Here is a 27913-nt window from a genome sequence, read left to right on the forward strand (position 1 = left end):
CCCAAGACAAGGAGATCGCAAGAAGGATTCAATTGGGATGGGCCGCCTTTGGAAAACTGGAGGACGTCTTTACATCTAAAATCCCTCAAAGCCTGAAAACTAAAGTTTATAACCAATGCGTCCTGCCCATACTTACTTACGGCGCCGAGACATGGCCGCTCACAAAGGAATACGTACACAAAATCAGAGTAGCACAACGGGCAATGGAGCGCACCGGTCTCGGCATTTCTCTGATCGACCGCGTACCCAACGTTGAGATAGGACAGTGAACAAGGGCCGTAGACGTTGGTATGCGGATCGCGAGCCTGAAATGGAGGTGGGCAGGACATGTTGCTAGGCGGGACGACGATCGATGGACCAAGGCAGTTACTGAGTGGTACCCGGCAGGAGCGGGACGTCCTCGAGGCAGACCACCTGCTAGATGGTCGGACGATATCGTCGGGGTGGCCGGAACACTGTGGATGAGAATCGCACTGGACCGATTGAGCTGGCGCGCAAAAGAGGAGGCCTATACCCTGCAATGGGTTAACAGGCTCAGATGATGATGATGACAATATATTTTTCAAGTATTGTAAACGCGGAATCTTTGTAATACTGGTAAACTTTGAATATTATCCGGAATTTTATTATAGAAATGTATACGTACATAGCCCATTGAATTTGTGATTTTGCGAAGACGACTGTCAAGAACATCTAATTTATTTTTATTCCTCATCAAAATCATGTGTTTAAACGAAATGAAAGAAATTAGTACTCTTCTTAACATAAATTAAATTAATTTGTGACTTTATGAACAGCCAGTTTGTTTTCTATTTCTCGTATCAAAGTTATGTCTATCACGAAACGAATAATAGTGTTCTTGGCATTAATTACCATTTTCACAGTTTCTTCACGACGTTAGTTATTTCTTATCTCTTCTAGAGATAAGTTCACATCTGTAAATGTCCTTTGTAACATGTGTGTTTAATCTGTTTTCTTTGTGCAATAAATAATTTATAATTATAAATTTCATGAACGTGTACAATGCTAATATAAGAATGTTAATTTCTTGAAAGCTTTGTCTCAAACACAATTGGGGCCCAAATTGTCAAGTTTTGGTAACAGTGACAATATACTAGTTACCTTGTTCATACAGGTTGCCATCACACGTGAGTCATTTCAATACGAACCAGTGTCAATTTGTTCAGCTGGTCCACCATAAGCGAAAACAATAGGATCTAAATGCCAAACTGTGCCAGTAGGTCATACTATAACACAATTAAACTGGTAGAATGACGTCAATTACAATTATAAGTCGATACGCAGTTAGCGTTACAGGTCCATGCTGATCTGGAATCAAAAGAAAAACATAGAAGTATCGGCTGCTTATCATCCCGCGCAAGTTGTGAAAGTGGACTGAGGGATTGGGTTTAATAGTCTCCTAGATGGAGGCGACAGGCTGGCAACCTGTCACTATGGTGCACTAAGTTACACAAGATTGTATACAATCTTAATATATATAATGTTTGGGACATTGACCAAATGTGGCTTTAGTGGCACTGTGTCACTTAAAACTCTGCCTATCCCTGTATGGGAACGCAACGGCGTGAGTATATGTATGTATATATGTACGCAGTTAGCGGAGAAGAAAGATGGAGTTTTCGCAGTATCTACTTTGCTATCGAAATGTCGCATTCTCAATAATAAAGCGACGCAATTTCAAAAATTATACTTTGAGGAACTGAGTTTTTACGCAGCAGTAGAGCTCTTTGTGAAAGAGTTTGTCCAGGGAAGTACTGCCACATTACCTATTACTGCCGCCAAGCAGTAGTACTTTTTAAATTTACTTTTTATGGGCGTTTTATCATTGAGCTATACAGGAATTTGTTTTACAAGTGATGGAATTGTATTTCGATTTGTTTTGTCGGTTTAATTAGGGACTTGGGTTTCAAAAGTTCGTTATTTCTGTAGTTATTACTGCAACCAAAGGCTATACAAATCCTTTGATGTTTATCCAAATCCTTTGATCTACAAATCTCAGGGTCGTATTCCAGAACTCTACTCTATACTCAAGTCAGGACTTGAGTATTGCAGTGAGCACTGAAAATCATACTCAAGTCCTTGCCATTAGAGTCGTATTTCCAGTGCTTGAAATCATACTCAAGTCTGCTCAAATCCTGACTTCAGCATTGAGTAGAGTTCTGGAATACGACCCTTAGTATTTGTAGCTTTTGTCAACGTCGGGTTACTTTGTATGCACTAACCGATATTAATGGTTAACCATAAAGATTTATTTTGTGTTTCAATTTTATATTTTGAATATAAATGAGACTTTTCATTATAAATGTATTTCATATCATATAAAATTTGTTGTACATAAATATATCATCATCATCCCCATCAACATCATCATCATGATCACCATTATCATTAGCATCATTACCATTCACATCACCATCACAATCATCGTCATCATCACCACCATCATCATCGTCACTTCCGTCATCACCACCACTATCACCATCTAATTGTTATATTTCAAGTAAATATTTGGCTTAAAGTAACTATTTGACTTAAAAGTAGACAGGAATGAGAGCGACAATAATGACATTTGGATACATTTTTAATTGTCAAATGTGTAAAATATGCTGGACCGTTATAAAAGTGCATGGATTTTAAAGTTCCCTTTGTCTGATCGATGTACAATAAAGTTTATAAAACTATTACTTAATACTCATTTAGATAGATTGCTTTACATGAATGAGAACGATTTAGTCACTAGCGCTGAAATTGGTATTTAAGTCGATTTTTTGTTAAAACGGAGATGCACAGGTTACTTCACTGTGTACACTCCAATCCAATAGGAACCCCTTCTCACGTGTGCGAAGAGTGAAGGTGATGCGGTATGAAATTTTGTTATTAGGAGGCTTTTAGTTGAAGTGACACTAATGATGAGAAAAATTGAAACACATTTTGTATTCCCAAGAAAACATGTTTGTTTATAATAAATTGGAAAGTTACTGTATGTATTCGACGTGAAAGTTATTAGAGTTTATCCTCGATGGGAAATATTGCGATTTCCACTAGTGTTTAATTTTTTTCTTCTTTTCTTAAAATTAGGGCGACGTGGAACCGGCTCCCATGAATGGGAAATTGACCACTTTTTTAATTTTTATTTATTACTGTGACGTAGTAAAGTAGTCTTTTTATGCGTAACACAGACTAAGTAAGCAAGCAATCATATTAAATAAATAATGCTTAGCATTCATGTAATAACATAAAAGTTATTGAAAGGGACATATTTTTAAAGGTTCTCTGAAAACGACCCATAAATGAAAAAAATTACTCTATTACTATTAAATATTTTCAATTATTTATAATTAAGATAATCGACGAGACTTGAAAAACACTGCATTAATTCTTATTTCAGGAGCCATGCTCCTCAGTGGCATTTGCATGAAAGCATGTTTGATCCCAATGGCCGCAGCTTCACGTACTCATTGAAATTCTTATCAAAGACTCAAATAAATGAGATCCCAAATTAATAGACCTATTCATTAAACGTTAATACATGCAAATATTCCTTAACTTCTCGGCGATTCATTCTTCCACGTAAAAACTTCGAAATAAAACTTCCAAGGTAACTCAATAAATAAGATGAAATAAACTTTTGGTACGAGTGAGGTACCCTCTTTCCGACAAAAAAAGAATAAACAAAATCGTAAGTAATTGTCGAATTGAGAACCTCGTCTTTTTCGGAGTTGGTTAAAAAGAAGGCGAAAATCACTAAGAAAATTGTTCTCCGTCTAGAATGTGCTGACTGCAAAGTGCGCTCGCAAGTAGCACTCATGCACTGCAAATACTTTGAGTTGAGTAGAGGCAAGAAGAGGAAGGGACAGGTGGTCCAGTTCTATTTAAGTACTAATAACCGCGCAGGAATGTATTTATCCAGGGAAGTACTGCCTTACCTACTTCTGCCGCCAAGCAGTAATGTGAGCATTACTGAATTCCGGTGAAGGGTAAAGGTGCTGGTCAAATTACAGGCACATCTTCAACTTTTGTCTCAAGGTGATGGGCGCATAGGCAGTGCACCTCACATTTTTGCGATTTAAAGCTCTTGAGTGGCACTGCAATGTTTCTGGACAGGCGTCTCGTTACCATCAGGCGCACGACTTGTATTATAAAAAAAGTAACAGTGTGTCAGATAGTACCACAAATACTTAAAGGTTTTTTTTTTTGATGAATGTATAACATCCTGTTGTTACTGAAACAACAACAGTGGTTGTGTAATAAATGAACAATTGAATTTTGCATCATCACCTTTATTACGGATTATTACATCCTGTAAAAAGTTGAACAAAAGTTGTTGTTTATGATGTTAGTAATGTAGTCCTGGGTTGCTTGTATTTTACAAATAATCTTGTTTAGTCAAATTAATTGTGACGGATGTAAAGTTACATATATTATGTTTTTTCAAACAAACCAGCGTTTCTACGCGTCAACCGTGATCATGAGACCTGTAAAGAGCTCTAAATATTGGTTATGCGCGATAGATCCGAGTATTAGTTACAGTTTCAATGTGCAACAATCGCGAAAATGTAATGTATATTTATCGTAATAGTGTAGCTACCCAAACCACTCAACAAAGAACCTGCACTCGAATCACAAACTTTTGTAGAGAAATATTCTTCATCTGTTCCATAAAGCAGTTAAGGAGAACTTCGTTTTGAAATTGATGGTACAGTAGCAGAGATTAACAAACAGTGGCAGAAAGTAATATACGGGATTAAGAAATGGGGTAATGTGTAGAGATTAGACAAGCGATGGGTGTGGACGAATCGAGGTTACGTGATTAATAACATCCGAATTGTAATGGTGATAACAGCCATTGTTGCCATGCGAATTTTGGAGCATTTACCTTTAACTAAGCCATTTTGGGTAGGTATGCCTTTTTAAGTGATACTTTCTATATTAGTGATGATGTACTGTTTATTATATAACCTTCGTCGTAGATATTAATATATGATTCATGTGTATAATATATTTCCGTTTCTGTTTACAATGCGAAGAGATTCATCATTACCATCATCATCATTGTCACCCCAGAGAGGTTTTAGGTCATAGACTTCCTATGCTGGCTCATGAGGACTTCATACGTTTTCCAAGGGTTGTGAAACTTCCTTGACGTGTAGGTGACGAACACGGTGGTTTTTCCGTTACCGTTAGTACTTTGTATTGCTACTTAATATTCAGACATGTACAAACCCTGAATTGAAGCAACCATTTTTCCACTTATATGTCACCATTTCAAAAAGCTTCCATTACATAAAAATTTCGTTTTGAGCTTAATATGTAAACAATAACAAAATCAATAAAATTGATTACTTAATATTTGTTCGCTTTTGTTTTTGTGTTCGATACAAAAACAATAAGAAGATCCTTTGTTTATCGTTTATCTATTTATCAAGACGTGTCTTCTCAATATTATATTCCCAATTAAGATTTAAACGAAAATGTAAACCCACTCGTCATTCTATTATTGTGACCTCGTTCACAATAATCCTCACCGTTAAGTTATATCAGCAAAAACTCTATTCTGCAGATCATAACTTTGGAGCGCTTCGCTGTAAAAGGATTGTCGAAATTCTTGTATTTCGTCGGTTATTGATCCAGGAGAAAACGCTGGCTCATGTTTCGTACATCAATCTCGTGTCCCCCATTTTGGATTTATTGCCGAATTCGTCGCAGTTTTATGTTGGCTCTTAGATTGGTTTAAAATTGTATGCGCTGCCATTGAAAAGTCTATAATTACATCTGTGAAGCCATGACGTTTTGTAGACACTAAACCACATTATACAAATTTGACCTTGTATGATTTAGCAGCAATAAATGACAACTTTAAAGTGCCAAACAACCACACCAATTTTCTGATCTCAACCTAGTGTATTCCCTGTACTGTGTATATCAGAGCAACGGATTTCAGTCTGGAACACTAGATATACTACAGATATTTTTTATTAACAATAATTCTCTTGTGGAGTTGAAACTTCCAAATCTCGACCATCGCAGAAAAGTAGCCTGCTTGTCGGTTTTCTATCGAATACATTTCGAGGAGTGTGCGCAGGAACTTTTCAACCTCACCGTTCCTCCTTCGGTCGACTAGAAGGGCCGGAGCACTCCAATCTTATGTCGTTGATATTCCACTTATTCACACTAAGCGCTTTGCTTCCTCCTTTCTGATGCGTACGGCAAAGGAATGGAATGCTCTACCGGCTCTAATGGTCTATCTGTATTTCCCGAAAAATACAATTTTGGGCTATTCAAGGCTAGAGTGTATAAGCAGCAATTTTAGGCAAACGCGTTCCATCGTCGGTCACATCGTCGATTAACATCAGGTGAGATTGTAGCCAAGCGTGTGTCTATTATATGTTAAAAAAAAAAGATACACCAGACCTGAACTAATTTCGAGGTGCTCATAGTGCGAATCGTTGAGTCACCGTCGTCAATGCATACTTAGTTATTTTCATTTAGCCATTTGCTTCTAGCATACCTATTTTTAAACTCTAACTACTTACACTTGAAATCGTCACATTGATTGAACTCTATTGCTCATTCGCAAGGCAGACTCCCTTGAAAAGAATGAGTATAAAAGTCTAGGGATTGGCCCTTTGTATATAATTATTTGCACACATTTACTATTACAATACTTGTTTCAAATATCATAGGTCGAGACCTGCAAGAGTTTTTTTCACGCAGAAGCTTTCGTGAGAATCTTTAGTGTAAAGTTTTTGTTTTATTAATAATTTTAAAAGTCGTAAATGGCAAATTTTGAATATCAACCGGTATATTGATACCACATAAAGGAATTTGTGTTAATAATCTGTCCAGAAAATATCTGATAGACACCTCAAAAAACTGTGCAACATAAGTTTTTACCACAGCTAACCTATTGATTCAGAATTTGGTACCAGACTTTAGTTAAATCTAATTCAATTTAAGTCGTAGGTAACGTTAACTTATTGTTAATGCTATAATAAAATTAATGGTGCTTGTTCCTTTCATCTCTATCGATTTGTGTTATTACTCTATTACTTTACCGTCATTAGAATGTGGAGTAGCTACTTCAGTTCTTGCATTGTCATCTACAACAACAGTTTCTCATATATCCTTTGGGGGCTTTTTTTTGGAAAATATGACATTGCAATTTTGAATCTAGTTCTCAATTGAGTTCGCAATTTTTTCTTCACCAGATGTACTCACATATATGTTGAATAGTTAAAAGGACTTCATTGTTAAATTGTGCGATGTCTATTAGATGTAATCATTGGGGATTTGAAATGTGCGAGAGTGAATGGTCTTACAACACTATTAACTATGTAACTTTGATATTTTGTAAAATTGCATAAAGCGCATTTTGAATAAGGTTTTTATAATCGTTGTTTTATTTTAATATTGGCCCAAGTTTTAACATTTTGAAAAAAAAAACCGACCTCAAAAATTTGTGGAATTACATCTATTTGTGAGGAATTATTGAAATCAGAGATTCGTCGCCTAATTTGCCGCCTTTAGAGGTGGAACATTTTCTTCAAATTTGAATGAGACGACTACTGAGGTACCCTCTTTCCAACAAAAGAAGAATCATCAAAATCAGTTTACAACTGTCGGAGCAATCGCTTAACATACACACAAAAAAATAAAGTTGAATTGAGACCCTCTTCTTTTTTTGAAGACATTTAAAAATCTAAAACATGTAACGTTTATGTTGGTTTTTACTCTCTACAACTTGACCTACTACCGTAGCATGGCGACGCATGATAGTCGCGACACGCGCGATAAAATTAAAATAATCGCGCGCTATTGGCTGTCTCAATCACATCTAATTTAGATAGCCAATAGCGCTATATGGTATATGGTACCTCAATAAATAAGATGAAATTAAACTTTTAATCATCATCTTATGTAAGAGCTAGACTCTTCTCGGTGTAACCTTCTCCACTCCTCACGGTTCATAGCCAATACTTTGACCTATATTACCTTATTTACTATTACCATAGGTAGCCATGCTACATGGGTGTTTTAATTTAACTTTTACTTTCTATTTCATTTCAATAAACTTCAATTCAAACTAAAGTACTTAATTTTTATACACAATATTTAGTAGAATTACTAAGGTATTTCTCCTACTTGCTTACGTATTCTGTCCGTTTTGTTTTAACAATGTTTCCTTGTTTCAGATACATCTGGCCACGTCCGTTGCAAATCTTCAACTTTATTAAAAATAGAATCTACGTCCACCATCTCTTGTTTGCAAGGACTCTTTATGCTACATTGATATGTTTCATTACTTCTCTATTCTCAAGAATAATTGTAATACTATGAAATTAGCAATCAAAATTTATCACTGCACTTTAATCGCCTGACTTTTTGAAGTAACATTATTCCTTTTCCAACAATGGTTAATAGTTGCCATTCTGATATAGATCATGGATCTTTAAGAACATTGATAAAAATATGAAGCTCTTTTAAAGAAGAAGCCATTACGGTTGCAATGAACACAGACATTGTAATATACCTTACTTAACAGATCCATTGGAATCGACCTGTACGTATTACCAAGAGCTTACCACCTTAATAAATTGCAGAAGAGCTCTTTCACGTTGCTATAAAGTTGTCAATTGGATCATGTGTACCTTCTGTTTACATTAATTACTCTATACGGTTACAGAATATCTGAATGGGAAAATTTGAAGTTGGCTGTTGTTGTATAATCATAATTGTACTTCAAAATTCAGAAAACTGACACCATTGAATGAGAGATACTTTTTGAATGCGATATTTTAGGATGAAATAATCAAATGTAACATAGAGCAGTCTTGAATGTTTTAATTAAAATAATTTGTAATTAAATGATAATTGTTCGATTTTGTAAGGTCCAGGAGGGAATGGTAAAAATGATACTAGTTTATAAGTTAAAAATGACTGATAATTTAATTAATATCTTGTGATAATTACGTTCTTCCGATTTCCTTCCGGATCATGACATTTCGCGAATGTACAAATGAAATATACAATTCAATTTATAGAGATACAATTTAATTGTTTTTTATTGTTAAGTATTTGTGTTGTTTTGAAAATTGACTAACCGGTACTAAAACATTCTAACGCATGACTTCATTATTTTTTTACATTATCAACTCGCGAGTGTGCATGACTCAGTATTAATCTTGATTAATTGATAATTTAATATTCATTTTAATTTATTATAATAACGTTTAGATAAGTTAGACAATATGCTGTTGACATGCTTTTGTTTAATTTATTTACAGTTTACTTCAACAATTGATAATGTAAATCAGATTTTAATTATTGTTTATACAAATCAAAGATTATAGGATTGTAATTTGAATTAAAGAAATCAATATCCTGAGATCAATTCGCCTTGCTATATAAAACTTGATTTTAGGTTTAATTATATTCGAGTGATGATACTTAAATTCGAGTTTTAAACATTTGCATGGCAATACCCGGGATTGCATTCTTGTTTTTATTTAATGAAAAATTTGATTATGCAATCATTGAATTCAGTTGTTTTAAATTTTTAATGATTATAATGAATTTTAATAAACATTTCGGCATGAAGTTTTGTTGTTATTTGGTTTCCTCGCAACTGATATAGCACCTATCTAAAATTAGTATAAATAGATAATAATAATAACGCAACACACTCATAGCCATACTCATAGCACTAGGAAAACCCTGTGTCGCGGATGCCATGGACACACACATAGACAACCACAAATTACATCCAAACGAATATAATTACATCGAATCGAACCCAGGACATCCGCGTGTCAGTTCGGCATGGTAACCGTTTGGCCACGGAGCCAGTTAGATAGAAGTAACATGTAATAGGCTCAAAATCACTACCTGTTTTTTTTTCCATTTTTTCAATTATTTTGGTACAAACGTAATTACAAAATTAATGAATACAGAAAATTTTTAAACTGTACTATAGACAACAAGTATATGGGTAATTACTCGTAAATAGTAATAACAATGGTTATAAGGGCATTAAGATTTAAGAAAAAAAAGTGAATAAATTTTTTAACCAAAAACGAATAGTTAAACCATAGATGCTAAAACAAATTTATATGTAAAACCATTGACTTACAATTATATGGATGTCGGGTACGCGCTAAAAAGTGTCCGAACTTATAGGGCGTTAAAATCGTATACAGAGCGTCATTCACGCTTTAGTCTTCGTTTGTTCGACTGACAGCGAAGCAAGCAAAATTAGACAGTACTGCGATGACATTACAATTTAAATTCAACGTTTTAGCTTTTTCATATTCCTTTACATGTCACTACGTTTAAATAGGTTGACTTGGGACATTTTTTTCGTGGTTTTTGTATTAGATCCGTCGTCCATTTATTTGTAAGTCAATGTGTAAAACTAAAGAAACACTAATTAACAGGGATGTGACCTCGCGACCGCAGGCTTCGCAGGTAGACTCATCCCACCAGTCCCCTAAGCCACATCATTACTACTAAATAATTGGTTGTTGATGCTTTTTTTTTAGGTAAAGTAAATCATTTATTTCCACAGACATAAAATACAGAATAAGAGAAAACAAGATTATCTATAGTATATATATTTTAAAAAAAACAATGATTTGTGTGTGTGGGACAGTCTCAGCTTTCTGGCTCGCGCAGCTCTGTCTTTCAGCCTGCCCTCGACTTTGGTAAAAACATATTGGTATTTTGGACCTATACCGTAGACACAGTATATAGAGGACTAGGTAATCTGCAAAAATAAAAACATTAAACAAATTAACATCTTAAAAACCAAAACTAAGTATAAATCTGAATTATTATTAAAATAAAAATTGACATTTTACTCGTACCAAACCGGACGAGTCCTATAACTACATAAATTGTGTTTATAGTGACCCTCCCTATCAACCTCTTGGTTATGCGGAAAGGACCAACTAAGACAGGTCCTAACCCCAGGTCAGCCCGTTTGCACGGACTTCATCCGGTTCTCTGTCAAGCTAGTACCTTAGGTGAGCCCCGCGGTGCACGTACAGCACCCTCCCTATTTTCCAGATAGGTACTGGAGCTGTAGGCACGCTCACTCTCGTCGCGCTCCGCACGATTAACAGTTGCCAGCGCTGATAAGTCGACTACCAAATCTCCTCATTGCTGGCGGAGGTGTAAGGCACGCTCACTTCCCGACGCCGAATGAACGGCGTCTCTCCAATTCCCAAATTGCTACGCTGCCGGAGGAATTGGAAGATGTCTAGCTTATCCTCTACTAGCTCTCCGGGCTAGTGCTGGAGATGCCAAGTAACAGTATCCTGCGACAAGTGCGGACATAGCTACCGACTTAAAAGGCAACTCACGTGACCCGCGCGTCTCCTCGCCTCATGCCCTCTACTAGATTTGAGCAGACTTGAGTATGATTTCAAGCACTGGAAATACGACCCTAATGGCAAGGACTTGAGTATGATTTCTAGTTCTTTGAATCATACTCAAGTCCTGACTTGAGCATTGAGTAGAGTTCTAGAATACGACCCTAAGACGCGCTAGCTGCGCGCGTGACGAACGCCCCGGAAACTGCAGAGAATCTTTACATTCTAGAATAAAACACAAAATCAAACAAAAAACGAACGCTTGGCTTTTTTACCTGATGCTGAAAAGATATGGCCAATGATGGTACAATTTTGTTTACTATTAGTAAATACCTATTTACTCTAGCTCTGCCAGAAGGCAGATTTAAGGCTAGACAGAAGTCTAGCCTTAAATCTGTAGCGTTCAGGAAACACCGTAGTTCTATCGGGAAGAATGGAACAAAAATCTTCGTCCGAATGGATGGTAAGTCAATGACATAAGGATGGATTGCTGTTTCAAGCTTATAGCTTGAAATGTATATTTTATTTCCACGTTCATATTTCTTAAAATATCTAGTATCTAAAGCTATAAACTCGATTTTTTGATGATCAGACAAAATCGTAGTGGTATAAGCAACATCATATTTTTTGACGATCGACATTGTGGAATTTAAATTAGGCATAGATGCAAATATAAATATGTTCGATATAAACCTATATATTTATCCATTGCGACCTGGTGATAGTAACAATTGTCAAAAATCGAGCAAATCTGTTAGCAACTTTATAAACATGAATTTTCAAAAATAGGCCAAATTTTTTTTAAATTTCATTTTTCTTTAAAAGTTTAACTATTCTTATAAGTCGTAATTTATCTCTAATATCTATGTAGGTATTCTGCGTCGATAGCAAATTCACAAAGGACTCTAGAGGACGTCTTGTCCCAATGACATTGGTGTGATTGAAAAATGACTTGGCCGCGACCTCAACGCTGTGTGGGAACCGTAGATTGCTGAGGGCACATCGCACATGCGAATAAGTGAGGTACAATGGTTTCTTTATTTGTTGTGGGACGTATTGACTCATCATATTCGAACCAAATGTTGAGTATGAGCCTTTTTAATGGCGACAAGTGCTTTGTCAAGGTCTGGTACTCTGCCTGGCATTATCGGAAGAAGGTCATTAATACATTCAACAGTTTCCGGCCAGCCCCACTGGGTTTGTTAGTCCTTAGCTTCCTCTAGTCGAAGTTGATGCCCAAAAAATTTTACAAGCACCCCGTATAAAATAAAAATACCTCTGGGAAAATGGGTCATAAATGTAGACATTATTCTCTTGAATGCACTATTTGTTACGTATGTGCCAAAACAGTCTTGCGTATCTTTACAATCAACTATTTAATAAAGTTTTTTCGTTAGTTGTTTAGTTACTCTCGAAAATGGCAAAAATCGTCGAAATTTTCTAGACCGAGTTTCCCGGGTTAATAGGCCTAGTTTCAACGTGCGAAATATTCAACTAATTTTAAATAATCATATTTTCTATCTAACGAGACGTGATGTATATATCAAGACGTCAAATCTTATCAGAAACGATCTAGCGGTTATTCACCTATCATTGTTTGTTTTTAGTGATAGTGATCGTGACAGGTGATAGTGATAGCATAGCTATGTGACGGGTGAAATTAATATACGTCTGTGGTCAAAATTATCTAACCTCGTAAATCTCCAGTGTACGGGATTGAAGGAGAATCCTATCCTATGTTGTGCTAAAAAAATCCCGACTTCTTGTTTAGACTTCAATTTGTTTATGTCAGTGACGGGACCGTTAAGGTTGCCAAAGGCTTGCCGAAAATAAGTAAGTTTTGTAATGCATTGAGTAACCACGTCTCTGTAAGGATCAATTACACCAGATATTCGTCGAAAAGTTTTGGATATAGTTTATAACAAAACCATAAACGTTTCATTTAATTTTTTAACAACACACGCTTGGCCACAACTCACCTGATGTTAAGCGACGATATAACCGACGATGATACGGGTTTGCCTAAAAAACGCCTATTCACTCTAGCCTTGAATACTCCCGAATTGTACCATAGATATACGCATCAGAAAGGAGGAAGTAAAGTACTTAATGCCAATGGGTTGGTATATCAACGACATAAGGATGGAGTATTCCAGACCTTCGACTTCACCGAGGGAGGAACGGTGAGGGTGGTAGGGTAGAAAACCGACAAGCAGGCACTTTTCTGCGATGATCGAGATTTTGTAACTCCGACTCCACAAGAGAGTTGTGGAGTCGTTCGTTCCACCGCGTCCAAGGCAGCTAACTGATAATGGGCAGAGCCGTCCTTAAGGTGGCAGCATATTCGCGGTCTATGAGTCACTATCATCCTATTACTCTCGCTTTCCTTTTCTTTCCAAGAACTTAAAAGTTTCTTCTTATAATTATTAATGCAAAGATCACTTAGAACACTTACAAAAAATTCCTTCGATATGGCCAAATTCGAACCGACGTCTTTTAGCAAACCGTGCCAGACGCTATGCCTACAAAGTTATTAACATAGTAATTTCATAAAAAATAATTGAATATGAATTCAATAAAAATTTAAATATAGACATAGTTTTCTTTGTAGAGCAAGCAACAGTTTGGACAGTGTGCAATTGTAATTTAATGCACTAATGCTTTCAACATTGAATGGCGACCATTAAATGACAGTTCTTACAGATGAAATGACAGTACTTAGTGGTAAATAGATGAATTTATTCTAACTGAAATTACACTATGATTCACTCATGTAATGGTAAGATATGAAAGAGCTACACTCGTCAGTCGAAGAAAGGTGATCTATAACTTTATTTTAAAGTTTACTTTATAAATGATTCGACGAAATTCGTGCAAATGAAAAGAATCGCTTTTCGCGCTCGTCTACTAATAGTTTATTATAAGCAACAATCCTATAAACCCAGACCTAAATACGTAAATCGAAATGAAGCACCCAAAAACCTTGAAAAAAAAATAGATCTACTTTTTTACGAGGTTGATAACCGGATCGCTCTGGATCTGAATCATTTCAGTGCTCCTACGCACAATTTAGCGTAGCAACAGATGGTATTTACGAAACCAGCTGGCTTATGCAGTTGGCTTTGTCATTAGCATCTCGTAGGTTTTGTACAAAATAATATTTATGTAGTAATTAATACAAGTTGGTAGCTTTACATAATAAAAAATAAAAACCCTTTTTTCTACTCTACGAACATGCATGTGGAGATTATCATTAAAGACAATACAATACAAGTACTTACTGTAGAAACGACTTCGTCCTTTTGTGTATTGTGACCATACAGGATTATGGTTAGCCAGGAAATTAAGTAAATGTTTAACAGTCATAATGTAACAAAAGAATGAACTGTAATATTGTAATTGTTATTGTTGTTTTGTTTAATAAGTAAGTCTGGCCTACATGAGAAGTACTTTGTCACTGCTAGGTACTGAGTTTATCATTAAGCAGATCTGTAATTATGTAAGAACGTGCTCGCCTACAAACCGTTTCCAGTTTGGCGGGAGATAGACTTCTGTAAAATGTATATATATACGAGAAACTTATATTTGTTTCTCGTAACCTGTAATAATAATAATAATAAATATAAGTTTAAAATAAATACAATAATAATAATAATAGTACTGCTACCTTACCTATTTCTGCCGCCAAGCTATAATGTGAGCATTACTGCGTTCCGGTGTTGAAGGGTACAGGTGCTGGTGAAATTATAGGCACATGAGACTTGTCAGCTTATGTCTCGGGTGTCGGGCGCAGTGGCAGTGATCTTTGCGATTTAAAGCTCTGAGTGGCACTGCAACTGTTATGGACAGGTGTGTAGATTACCATCAGGCGTACGACTTGTTCATCCCGTCACTTGATATTGTAAAAAAAAGATTCAGTACAATTAAATTTTGTAAGTTTAAATTTGAACCCAATTGTGTCCATTAATATCGACATCATAAAATAGTTCTTATGATATAAAAAGCTTTTACCTTTCACAGAAGACAGATTACAGTAATTGGAAATCACTTACAACATTAATAAATATCACAAGTCAGTTTACTTTCTCTCGTCGAGATATCCTTCGTGATCTAGGCTAAGCTTCAACTAGTTCAGTCTAGACATCTAAGCAGACAGAAGTTGCCGTTCAGGTTTTTAATTTTGTTACCTTGCTGTTGATCACAGCGAACAGACGTACATTACAAATTTGACATTCGATAGTGTCGAGTTTTAATAATCTTTAGAATGTGAAATACCGGTTTTATTAAAAAACTTGGTACTATGGATCTTTTATAGCAGTCTTATTTTCCAGGAAAAGGATTTAACTACTTCTGACGGTACCATATCATCCTTCTTCTTGTTATCGTATCAATGGCATACACTGTAAAGCTGCTAACAGATTGACTGTATATTTGCAGTTAATACGTGAAGTCGTTTTCATGCTGTTACGGTCTCGGCTGTATGTAGTCGGTTTCGACTGCATGCAGTTAATGCGTGACGTCGTTATCCGAGATCTCGACTGCATGAAGTTGATAACGAATTTACACATTAACTGCATGCAGTCGAAACCGTCTTCATGCAGTCGAGATCGACTGGATGCAGTTAATGCGTGAAGTCGTTATCAACTTCACGCAGCCGTGGTCTCGGCTGAATGAAGTTGGTTCCAACTTCACGTATTTGAAGTTGATACGCTTGCCATCGTGGTGGAAGGATTTACCTATCGGCGTAAGATATATGGATTGCTCAGGATACGCCTGAGTACAGGAAAGGAATGGTACGTCGTGCGGAGAGGCTCCTTGCGTAAATCCCGAAGTCAGCTGTGACCATGGGACCTGTAAAGAGCCGACAACGTTGTTGGTTTGTTTGAAAAGACAAATACGTGATTTTGATCCTAAATAGTAGTTTGATTTGCAATACTTCCGAGTACCTTATGCTGCGGATATCTATAATACTTATTAAATAAAATTGTACATGATTTTACGTCAAGCAAATTTAATATGTTTTTGTCACAATTGTGGCTGTCACCGCAAAAGTGGTGTAAACCTACATTTGATTGCATAAATATTTTATATTCGAATGATATTTCCATGTACAGAAAGAATTAAATATTTTTATAAATGAAAACTGTATAGACTGCCTCCATGGCCGAACGGTTACCATGCTGGTCTGTCACGGAGAGGTCCCGGGTTCGATTCCCGGGCCAGGAGAAATATTTGTATGGCCTACATTTCGATGACTTACTTTCCCAAACTCGTATCGTATAAAGAGTGATTATTGAGGAGACAGCAAAACTTAAAAAAATTGGATGCATTACTTTAAGAATAGGTAAAAGCAAGTGTGTGAATATGAAGGAAATATTTGTCAAATCAGCCTGCAAAATTTGTATATACAATCCATTTTTTGCATTTCACTAACTTTGTGCTTTAAGATACGAGTTTTACAAAGACAACGATTTATTTGTCTTGTGAGTTTGGGTATAATTTGTGATTGCCTATGATACTATCATAGATACTAATACTATATCCATGGCATGATATGGATACTATATCCATGGCACTCGCGACACGGGGTTTCCCTAGTGCGAAACTGTGAGTGTGTGTTATAAAAAAACCTCTTAAAAAGCGACCCCTGCCGTACAATAAAATTTTGTAAGTTCAAATTGGAGCCTAACTTGGTAAGTAATACCAACTTTATAAAGTATTTCTTATGGTGACAGAAAAGCTTGTAACTTTCATAGAAGATAACGTTGTTTGACATAGATCAATTTAATTACAATGTAAGAGGTTCAGTTTGACAGCTAAGAGTAACCTTAGTATGTAACTCTGAATGCAACCGACGAAACAGTAAAGAAACAATTATTAACTTTTTGGGTTTTTAAAAAGTACATTAATTTTAGAGAAGAATTATATAATATGATAGAACCTATTTCATGTATTATTTTCGTACGAATTCCAAAATAAAATGCAAGTTTGATTTACCTATTTTTTTTTAATTAATAGTGTACCAATTAATCGGCAAATTTCATCGACTCTATTCAATTTCACACAAAAAATATTGACGTTCTGATTTTGATTTTAAAATAGATGTTATTAACATTGATAGTGTGTTATTTTAGTTCATCTTCCGATGAAAGTGAATAAGAATTTAAACTATGAAGTCTTCTTTTTTATTTTGCTTCAGAATTTTACTATAGATCTTCTTGGTTGCCCTTGTGAACTGTCTTAGAATGTAACTTCAGCAACTACTTACAGATTGTCATTGTGATCATGTAAAATACTCACTATTTATATTAAACATTGTGCTTCTTAAATAAATATTAATTTGTTAAAGTTTAAAAAAAACATGTTTAGTGTTTTTTAAACCTGAAAAATTATGCTACGCCGATTTCTCCCTGGTTACACCGCCGCCGCCGTTTAAAAAACCATACGACGATTATCTCACATTTGTAACCGGTACCATCAACCGCACCATAACCGTTACACGCAATGTGAGAGTGCCTTTAAATCAACCTTACGTCGCCGAAAGATAAAATCAAAGAGCTCATAATATCGTAAACAATCGCAATTTCAATTTCGAATCCATTTATTCACCACTTTTTTCAACTCATCCCACATTCTTGGGTCTTGAGGCATTGATATTATGCAATTAACAGACAGGACAGTGCCACCAATGTATCTTTACAGAAACAAAAAAAAAAAAGAATGAAGCTGTTAGGTCGCCAAACGTGAAATGAGTTGCTATCAAGCCACATATACACAAATTACGTCGTAGACTGTGTATATCATCACTAAATACGGCTCAGAAATCTAGAGTAGATCAAGTGTTAGATTAAAGATCGAATGAATGAAAGACTCATTCGCTCAGTCAGTGTTTTTATTTTATGTTCCCCAGTAATTTGAGCATGTTTCATAAAGAACGAAAAACAGTAACGTAAAAAAATATAAAACTACTTATTTATTAAAGTGGTATATGAAAATAAGTAGGTTACTTTTTCCGAAATGTACATATTGTTTATTTGTAGTGTGGTTGTATGTTTGCGGATGCAGTATTTTGTAATTGCAATTGTATAACAATAATCGTAAATCACATTGATGTACGTAGACGTGTAAAATCTGTGCAGCGCGTGACTACATTCAGTGCTGCGGGAATCTGCGCTTATTATCTTTGTTAATGGACATGTAATTCTTTCCGAATGACCTGTCTTTGAATATAATTGTCAATGGCAGCTTAAATGTCCGATTGTTTGACCATGCTATAAATTGCCGGTCAATTAACCAATTTGGACGAAATTCACGCGAAGAATTTACATTAGTTCTGCATTCGGAGTCGGATAAGGTTTATAATATTCACCAACGGACGTTTTAATGCGTCTCCTTATTTAGGCTTGTAATTACAAATATTATCGATTTTAAGTTGGTGTTTTGTCGCTTTTTGTATTGGGACTTAAACCCACCCTGGGTGCAAAATTGTTGCGTGTTAGGGTCAGCACAAACCGGCGGATGGGAAGGCAGAGAACATTAGATATATCGCAACGCATTTCTCTTCGTTTCTCAGAGTAGAAGAGTAGAATATGTACACAAATAAAGAGCGAAAACATTTATTCTATTTCGCACCTCACCTTTTTTTTTAATATACATAAATAATGTATTGGACAAAAAAGTCTGAGCGATTTTTGCCACTTGCTAATTTTAAATGAAAAAAGAACTTTCTGAAAAACTGCTTTAAAATTTTTTAAATTTTTTTTAATTTTTAAACTTTGGTAAGTGGACACTTACCAAAACGCGATAAAGTGATAAATGGTCAAACATCCATTTTAAAAAGCAACAGATAGAGCACAAAATTCTGTATTAAAAACAGTTAAAATTAGTTAACGTTCTTAGGTTTTCGCGATTGTTATACATAGGAAATGAAACTATTTTTCCGGATTTAAATCGCGTATATTTGTTTTTTCAAACAAACCGACGTTTCGGGTCCTTCACAGGTCCCATGGTCACGGTTGACTGAGGCGTTTTTTTATATATATAAACAGATGTCCGGCTATTCTTTCTTCTATTCAAAATGTTGTAAAAGGCAAAAACGCATACAGCCATGATGGTCAAGATGTAAAATAAATAATTTCAAAATACTAATAATGCTGCAGAAATTGAATTTATAAATTTATTTTAGCAAATGTTTAGTTTTTTTCTATCCTTCAAGCTTATATTAAATAATCAAAATTTTTCGAACATTAAAACTTTTTGCTTGATACATATAAGAGAAAAACAGTGCAAATAACTTTGAAAAATTCCATTTAAGAAATGGCCCGTGGGCGCAATTCAGTACATTACAGCCGACTTTGCCTGCATGTTATGGCACTGTTTACGAGGAAGTGTGATGAAAAGATCTACAAACGCATAGAGAAATTCGTTGCCTGACATCGATCATAAGGTCGACCTGTAGCTGAGTTCGTAGAGCGGTTGTACTAAATTGGCACACAGAATTTTGAAAATGAAAATGTCTTTATTATCTTTCACGAAAGAAACTTATAGGTACTTATGTATACCTATAATCCTCACATGTTAATGAATATAGTTTCGTTTGTGAAACTCTGGTGTCCTTACTAGGATTAAATTGTGTTATAGAGGACCAGGCTCTCACCCTGCCACTTCTAAGCATACATAAGAAAGATGGGCATAAAACAAAAAGATTCGTGTACTTAAACAATTACAAAATAAAAGCGAAAATGAAAATTAACTGTTGTAAAAACTTGCTTTAAATATATTAGAAGAAGGTTGTTATTACGTTATGTTGTAACAGTCTGTACTCGTACATTGGGATCCGTGTTTATATATTATATACAATTTTATATTTCTTTGTATTAACAATTATAACAAACTAATGGAATAATTTCACAAAAAGTGAATGTCATGGTGTTTTTATTATATAAAAGGTACCAAGTGTCAAGACCAACACGTCGTGCGCCTGGTGGTAAGAACACCATTAAGAACTTTAAATCGCAAAGGTCTGTTGCACACTGCCACTGCGCCCGTCACCCTGAGACATGTCCCTTGCGCCTGTAATTTCACCAGCACCCTTACCCATCAAAACCGGAACGCAATAATACTAACATTATTGCTTGGCGGCAGAATATGTAAGGTGGTACTTTTTTTTCATGGTAAACTATAACTACATACAAATATAACTAAAATCAACAGTCAAGTAGTAAAGTTAGTTTACCCTTATAGAACCTTAGAATAATAACGCATATAAACCTAGCCCGCACACGCTAAATGAGGCAAATTGAAGCGCGCCAAAAGGGCGTACACGAGCGGGCGGGCCTTGAGTGCTCAAGGTCAACTTGCACCGCGAACAGCTCCAGAATTTTAGCTAAAAATGACGAAATGTGCGGTAAATTAGTGTAAAATACGTCAGACAAACATAAAATAGATACTAACATCACATTCCACAAGGAAGTAACGCGTTTCAACTTGTATTTTTATATAAATGTACACTAAAACCGAAAATTAACCTACTACTAAAACTAGCCTACGTGAATTTGATTTTTGCTCACTTGTGACAGTTCGTTTGATATGAAACTATCATTCTATGCGTTATTATTCTAAGTATAGAACTATAAGTGTAAAGTAACTTGGACGAACATAATATAATACTCACCTGGACGAACTCTACCACAAGGAGCTTTACTGCGACTACATCAGCTAAAACGTCATGGTGGTGAATAAAATCAATGTGATATAATAGTATGTACTAAATGCTATTATAACTCTTCAAGAAAGCTAACAAACTCGAGTCCACGTAATCAATTACGTACTGCGTGCGTGAGGTGGAATGTTTTCTCGTTTCGTCGAATTCCCCCATTACCTTAACTACACATTTCGGATAATTAAGAACTTACAAGTTCGTGTTAACGCCTATTATCGCACAAACCTCTCGTTAACGCATAGCTAAACAATAACTATAATTATAAATCTTTTTATGAGGCCATTATTTCATCGTTTTTTTTATTTATGTGTGTTTTATTTTGTGGAATGTCATTGTAACGTTATTCATAGTTGCACGACCTTCGTGGTCGCGTGGCTTGCACACTGGATATCATGGCAACACCATCTTTGAGGTCCCGGGTGCGATGTAGAAAAACTAACCTTTCTATATTTTCTCGGATTTGGGTGTTTGTCGTAACGTCGTCGTTGTTTTCGATTTCCATAACACAAGTGCTTTAGTTACTTACTTTGGTATCGGAGCAACGTATGTCATGTTGTCTAATATTTGTTATTTATTTACGTTACTTATAAAAAATTTGACTACACCATTTCTCCTTGCAGATATGTCGTTCCTATGTTCTTATTTTTTAACGCACACACTCAGAGCCCTAGAAAAACTCTGTGTCGGGGGTGCCATGGACACACCTAAATACAACCACAAATTACACCCTCACGAGGGAAATAAATGTAGGCTATACAATTATTTCTCCCGGCTGGGGAATCGAACCTGGAACCTCTGCGTGGCAGTCCAGCAACCTTTCTAATAACCGTTCAGCCACAGAGGCAGTTAACTTTAGTCACTAACTATACGTGATATATAAGTATTTGTCTCAGGTTGACGGGCTCAGTGGCAGTGACCATCAGATCTTTGCGATTTAAAGCTCTGTGTACCTTACCATTAGGCGCACGACTGTTCGTACTGTCACGAAATATTATAAAATAATAAAAAATCGATGACCTTGGTGGCCTAACGGTTGACTCTAAGGGCACTGGATGCGGAAGTCCAGGACACGATTCCCAGTAGGAATTAGTCCTAGGAAGTGCTCCCGAGTGAATTCCGTTGCTCCGCTAATCATACTACAATATATTCCCTAGTTAGAAACCAGGGGTCTACCCCTAGTCTCAATTGTATTTATAATAAAATGTCAGACAACTACTTCTCTGGCGTATTATTATAAATAAGCACAAGTAAAATTTTACTGTCTAACAAACACATACACACATACTCAAAACATATCAAAGTCAGCTATGAAACCAATCGTGACGAAAACTAGCATTTATTTCAAACAAATTATACGTTTAACTTAGTCCTTTTAAGGTCAGATATAATTGCTAAGTATTCTTGCAAATTTAACCCCCAAGCTTCTAGAATTTGATTGGTAACAATTAGGTAACCTTGTATCTAGCCTCTAGACTTCTACGAAAGACATAGGTTGTAAGCTTAAAATCATTGACTTTATTTGATTGTGGATAAGAAACATAATTACATACATATCTCATACATTCGCATAAAAAACCCTTTGCTTCCACCTTCTAACGCGTACGGCAAAGAAATACTTTGCTGGCATCTGTGTTTTTTCCGTAAAGTATTAGAGCTATTCAAGGTTAGAGTGAGTTAGTACTTTATAGACAAAAATATAACTTTTTTCTATTTTACTAAGTAGCAGTAGAAGCTCCTCGTGAAAGAGTTCATCGAGGGTGCTGCCACGTTACCTATTTCTGCCGCCAAGCAGTAATGTCAGCATTACTGTGTTCCGGTTTTGAAGGGTAAGGGTTTGAAATTACAGGCACATGGGTATTATCAATTTATATCTCAGGGTGACAGGCGCAGTGATGAAGCTCCTCAGATCTTTGCAATTCAAAGTTCTGAGTGGCATTGTAACTGTTATGGACAGGCGAGTAGCTTACCATTGTACGTAGCTGACTTGTCCCGTCACTTCAAACCACCATGACATTAATTTGCTTATTAAGTTTATTATAAAAAAATCCACTCGTTATTTCTTTTCTGTTTTGTAATTTTGAGAACAATTTTGATGCTTGTTGATTTAAACGTATACAAGTGCGTATTAATTTTTGCGAAAAGTAATTTTATTTAATAACCGTTGTATTAGTTTCTAAAGGGCATAGAAGCAATTAATTAAATAAACACCGTATCTTAGAAATATTATTTAATCATTGGCAAAATGAATTTACAAGTCTTGTAACAAATGAAGCGGTATGCATATAATACGAGATAGTCGTAGTTTAGTTTCCAGAAATTATTAATTGTAGTTTTATTAAAAACAAGCTTAAATATTTGACGTACAATCCTCCCCCTCCTGACTCACTGTTATTAAGTAGCGCTAGGCATTTTTTAGTACAACGTTTTTTAGGTTTACTTTTCCAAATCTTGTGGTGTAGCTCCTTTTGTTTTATTGAATATCACGACATTATTTACTACTATGAAATTAATAGCAAGTGGCAGTACGTTAGTAGCAGAAGAGCTCCTTGTGTAAGAGTTCGACCAGGGAAAAACTGCCACCTTGCCTATTTCTGTCGCCAAGCGGTAATGTGAGCATTGCTGCGTGCCGATTTGGAAGGGTAAGGGTGCTGGTGAAATTACAGGCACATGGGACTTGTTGTGTTGTGTGTGAACTTATGTCTCAGGGTGACGGGCGCAGTGGCAGTGCCTCAACGATCTTTGCGATTTAAAGGTCTGAATGGCACTGCAGTTGTCATGGATAGGCGTGTCGCTTGCCACCAGGAACTCGACTTGTTCGTCCCGTTACTTCGTATTATAAAAAAAAAACTTTCCTGAACGGCCTCTTCCACAAGGAGCCTATTACTATTAAATGGAACTTCCTACATTTAATGCCTGCGGCGGTATTTCCAAGCACAAACAACCCGAACGTGTGCATCTTTTGGGTGAGCTTGTTCTATCGTAGACCATCTTTGCTACAGGATTAGGTAGTGGTCAAGAACATTATGACCTTTGAAATTAAAAATACATATATAATTCCTGTATGTATACACATATTAATTTCACTGACTGCACCAAGAAAGTAGACGCGGTAGATCTTTTCTAAATCTGTAGAGAATAAATTACGAGTCGCCACGTTGTTAGTGTAGTTATTAATAAAATTTTCTTTTCGAAGGTCAACGTTCTGCCGTCACAGATCAGCATTTGAGAAGACAGTTTTTTGTATTTTAGAACTACATTGACTTTGAATAGTATGTTGCCATCATGACTGCGCTATCCGTGGGCGCGTAGAGATCTCCCTTGTACTGGTATTAAGGCAAGAGAGCTTGGGCTGTCTTGGGACACCATAGTTCATAGGGTTAGACTAGCAACCCTGAACCCCCATTCGCACATCTTGTCTCAGCAGCGACTTACCTGAGTGCGAAGTTGATTCAAAGTTGATTCACGGGCCACCGCAAGTTGCTACATGGTGATAGGTGTTCTTGAGGGATGATAAAACCAGATTGGGGGATCTGTTTCCGCAGACCACACCTGGTCTCAATTGGAGGGTAGCCTTTGTGGTGCGTAGGAAACTGTTATGGCTTTTGAGGCGAGCTTGAGGATAGGCTTCCCGCTCTACTAATCTTAACATTTTCGATCATAATTAACTTCTCAAAGCTATTTCAAGAACAAATTAGTAGCAGAAGAGCTCCTTGTGAAAGAGTTCGTCCAGGGTACCTATTTCTGCTGCCAAGCAGTAGCGTCAACATTACTGTGTTCCAGTTTTGAAAGGTAAGGGTACTGGTGAAATTACAGGCACTTGGGACTTGTCAACTTATGTCTCAGGGAGACGGGCGTAGTGGCAGTGCCCCCTCAGATCTTGCGATTTGAAGCTTTGAGTGGCACTGCAACTGTTATGGACAGGCTTGTAGCTTACCTCATGCGTACGACTTGTTCGTCCCGTCACTTGATATTATAAAATAAACTTCTCAAAGAACAAACTAACGCGGAATGGGATATATGTTTAAAAAGCGGGGGGATGAAGTAACGGCGTACTTTAACCCCTTAACTGTCCAACTTTAAGGCCAGACTCTCCGGCTTGACTCAGTCAGAAGGATATGTCAAATCCTATAAATCAATGATCCCAATCCTTGAACTCCAAAATTTTTAACATATATCATGTGTTGGGAAATGTGTAAAATTTTAATTGGACCTTTAGACTGACTTCTAAAAAATACAGTTATGCTCTGAATATCTTGTATTTAGTTGATGACGTCGTAATAGAAACATTCAATTTAATTAATTTTTGATTGAATTGATATTCAATTATTTTTTGTGAAATTACTCCACTAGTTTGTTATAATTATTAATACAAAGATCGAACACTCAGAAAAAACACTTAGAAAAAATTCCTTCGATCCGGTCAGATTCGAACCGACGTCTTCTTGCATACCGTGCCAGACGCTATACCAACTAAACCACGGAACGATAGATCTGCAATAGATTTCTCATAGATGGCGCTACGACTAAAAAGTCGTTGAAAGACCAAGTACAAAGACACGACGCAAGCACATAGAAGAATTCGTGAGGTCCGTTGGTACGTTCCGTGGCTTAATTGGTATAGCGTCTGGCACGGTATGCAAGAAGACGTCGGTTCGAATCCGACCGGATCGAAGGAATTTTTTCTGAGTGTTTTTTCTGAGTGTTCGATCTTTGTATTAATAATTATAACAAACATTCAATTTAATTAAATAAGTATTAATTAAGATAGTTCAACACATTTAATTAAATTAGTATTACTGGAAGATATTCTCCGGTAAAAGGGTCTTTTCCGTTTCTTCGAAAAATATTATTTAGCATTAAGTTATTGTGTTAAAGTTGGAAATATTGTAGTAGTGGTAGAGTTCCTTGTGAAAGAGTTCATCCAGGGAAGTACTGCCACCTTACCTATTACTGCGTTTCGGTGAAATTACGGGCACATGCGAACTTGTCCAATGTAGTACCCTCAGATCTTAGCGATTTAATGCTCTGCGTGGCACTGCAACTATTACGGAGAGACGTCTTGCTTACCACCAGGCGCACTGCACAATTACATCTATTTGCCAAGTTTTATTGGAATCGGTTACTGGAAAGTGCGCGAAACCGGAGTCGTCCCCTAGTTTGCCACCTTTAGAGGTGGAATATTTCCTTCCAATTTAAATGAGACCAATACTGAGGTACCCACTTTCCAACAAAAAAGAATCATCAAAATCATTGACTTACAATTATATGGACGTCGGGTCCGCGCTAAAAAGTGTCCGAACTTATAGGGCGTTAAAATCGTATACAGAGCGTCATTCACGCTTTAGTCTTCGTTTGTTCGACTGACAGCGAAGCAAGCAAAATTGGACAGTACTGCGATGACATTACAATTTAAATTCAACATTTTAGCTTTTTCATATTCCTTTACATGTCACTAAGTTTAAATAGGTTGACTTGGGACATTTTTTTCGTGGTTTTTGTATTAGACCCGTCGTCCATTTATTTGTAAGTCAATGATCAAAATCGATTCAGAAATGCCGGCGTAATCGCATAACATACACACAAAAAAAAACACAATAGAATTGATGCGAATTTACTAAATTTTGTTCGTAGATTTTTAGATTTCTCTCTTGAAAAGTTGTCATTTTGCAGATTTACACCAAAGACGCGTATCGGTTAAAATAAAATATATTAATAAAGAGTTTAAAAGGCAATTAATTACATTATGCAATTTTATAATAACGCAGATTAAGGCTAGTCTGATTGTAATTATCCCCAGGCTGTTTAATAAGACATAACAAATACCAGTTCTCCTTACGATAGAATGGTTAAATCCATTTTTTATTTCAGTAACTTAATAGACACTTCACCTTGTATAGAATAAACACAAAGGACATCGTAAATTGCAATCGTTAAACGCGATTTTACGATTTATTTATATTAATAAATAGAGTTCTTCACAAATATACGGATCGTTAGAGTTTCAGGTAATAAAGTAGGTATAGTATAAAATAGTTTTTATTTCAATAAAACAAGAACTGAATAATTGCGGATAGTACCGGGGTGTCCTTTTATTTGACACTTGTTGCGTTTTAGAAATTTCGTCGAGAAAAAAAAAGATGTCGGTTTAATTTTTAATTTCTTAAAAACTATAAACGTTTCGAACTTCGTTTTATGTTTCTTGTAAAATAGAGAAACCTATCTAGAAATCTGCTTTATATCAGTTTTTACGGCTTATAAACTTCGAAGTTAAAGGTGTAGTACTGTATTATTTGCTCATTTCTCTTTTATAAGTTTAAACATAAATGTTTTCAACGTGTATTATATTATAACCGACTTAAAACTGCCACTTAACACGCCATTTTGTACAGTGTTTTTCTTAATTGCAATATTCTTTCACTCTGTTTAGATGCGAGCAGCAATTGGGCTGTCATATAGCACATGACAACTAACATAGTATTATCTCGAAATTGCTCTAAGTTATATTAATGTTACCTAGTTAATTTCAAAGCGGCAGCGTTGTCCTGTCATTTTGAAATTAAATCGTATACGAATGACATACAAATATAGCGAAATTTTGGAGATAAATTATTAATATAACGCAATTTTGAGATAAAATATAATTTAACACAATTTTTGAGATAATACTGTGTTAGTTGTCAAGTACGATATATTAAATCGATACCAATAGTAGTTGCTGAAAACAACTGTGACTTTCGATAACTTCGATGTCCGCTAGACGAGGAGGTCCTGAATTGGATTCCCGGTAGGTCCAGTTTGAGAA

At 35.9% G+C, this 27913-nt stretch overlaps 1 long non-coding RNA gene across 1 annotated transcript in view; it reads left to right on the forward strand.

The window, feature by feature from the left end:
* The window catches only part of LOC113234143, a 126180-nt gene extending 117842 nt beyond the window's left edge, over positions 1-8338 (forward strand). The window contains exon 4 of the long non-coding RNA XR_003310771.1: positions 8214-8338. This is a non-coding gene — a long non-coding RNA (uncharacterized LOC113234143). The remainder of the gene's footprint in view (positions 1-8213) is intronic.
* The last annotated feature ends 19575 nt before the right edge of the window (positions 8339-27913 follow it).

This window comes from Hyposmocoma kahamanoa, unplaced genomic scaffold (genome assembly GCF_003589595.1).
Source record: "Hyposmocoma kahamanoa isolate Upper Pololo Valley unplaced genomic scaffold, ASM358959v1 81, whole genome shotgun sequence".
Classification (NCBI taxonomy): domain Eukaryota; kingdom Metazoa; phylum Arthropoda; class Insecta; order Lepidoptera; family Cosmopterigidae; genus Hyposmocoma; species Hyposmocoma kahamanoa.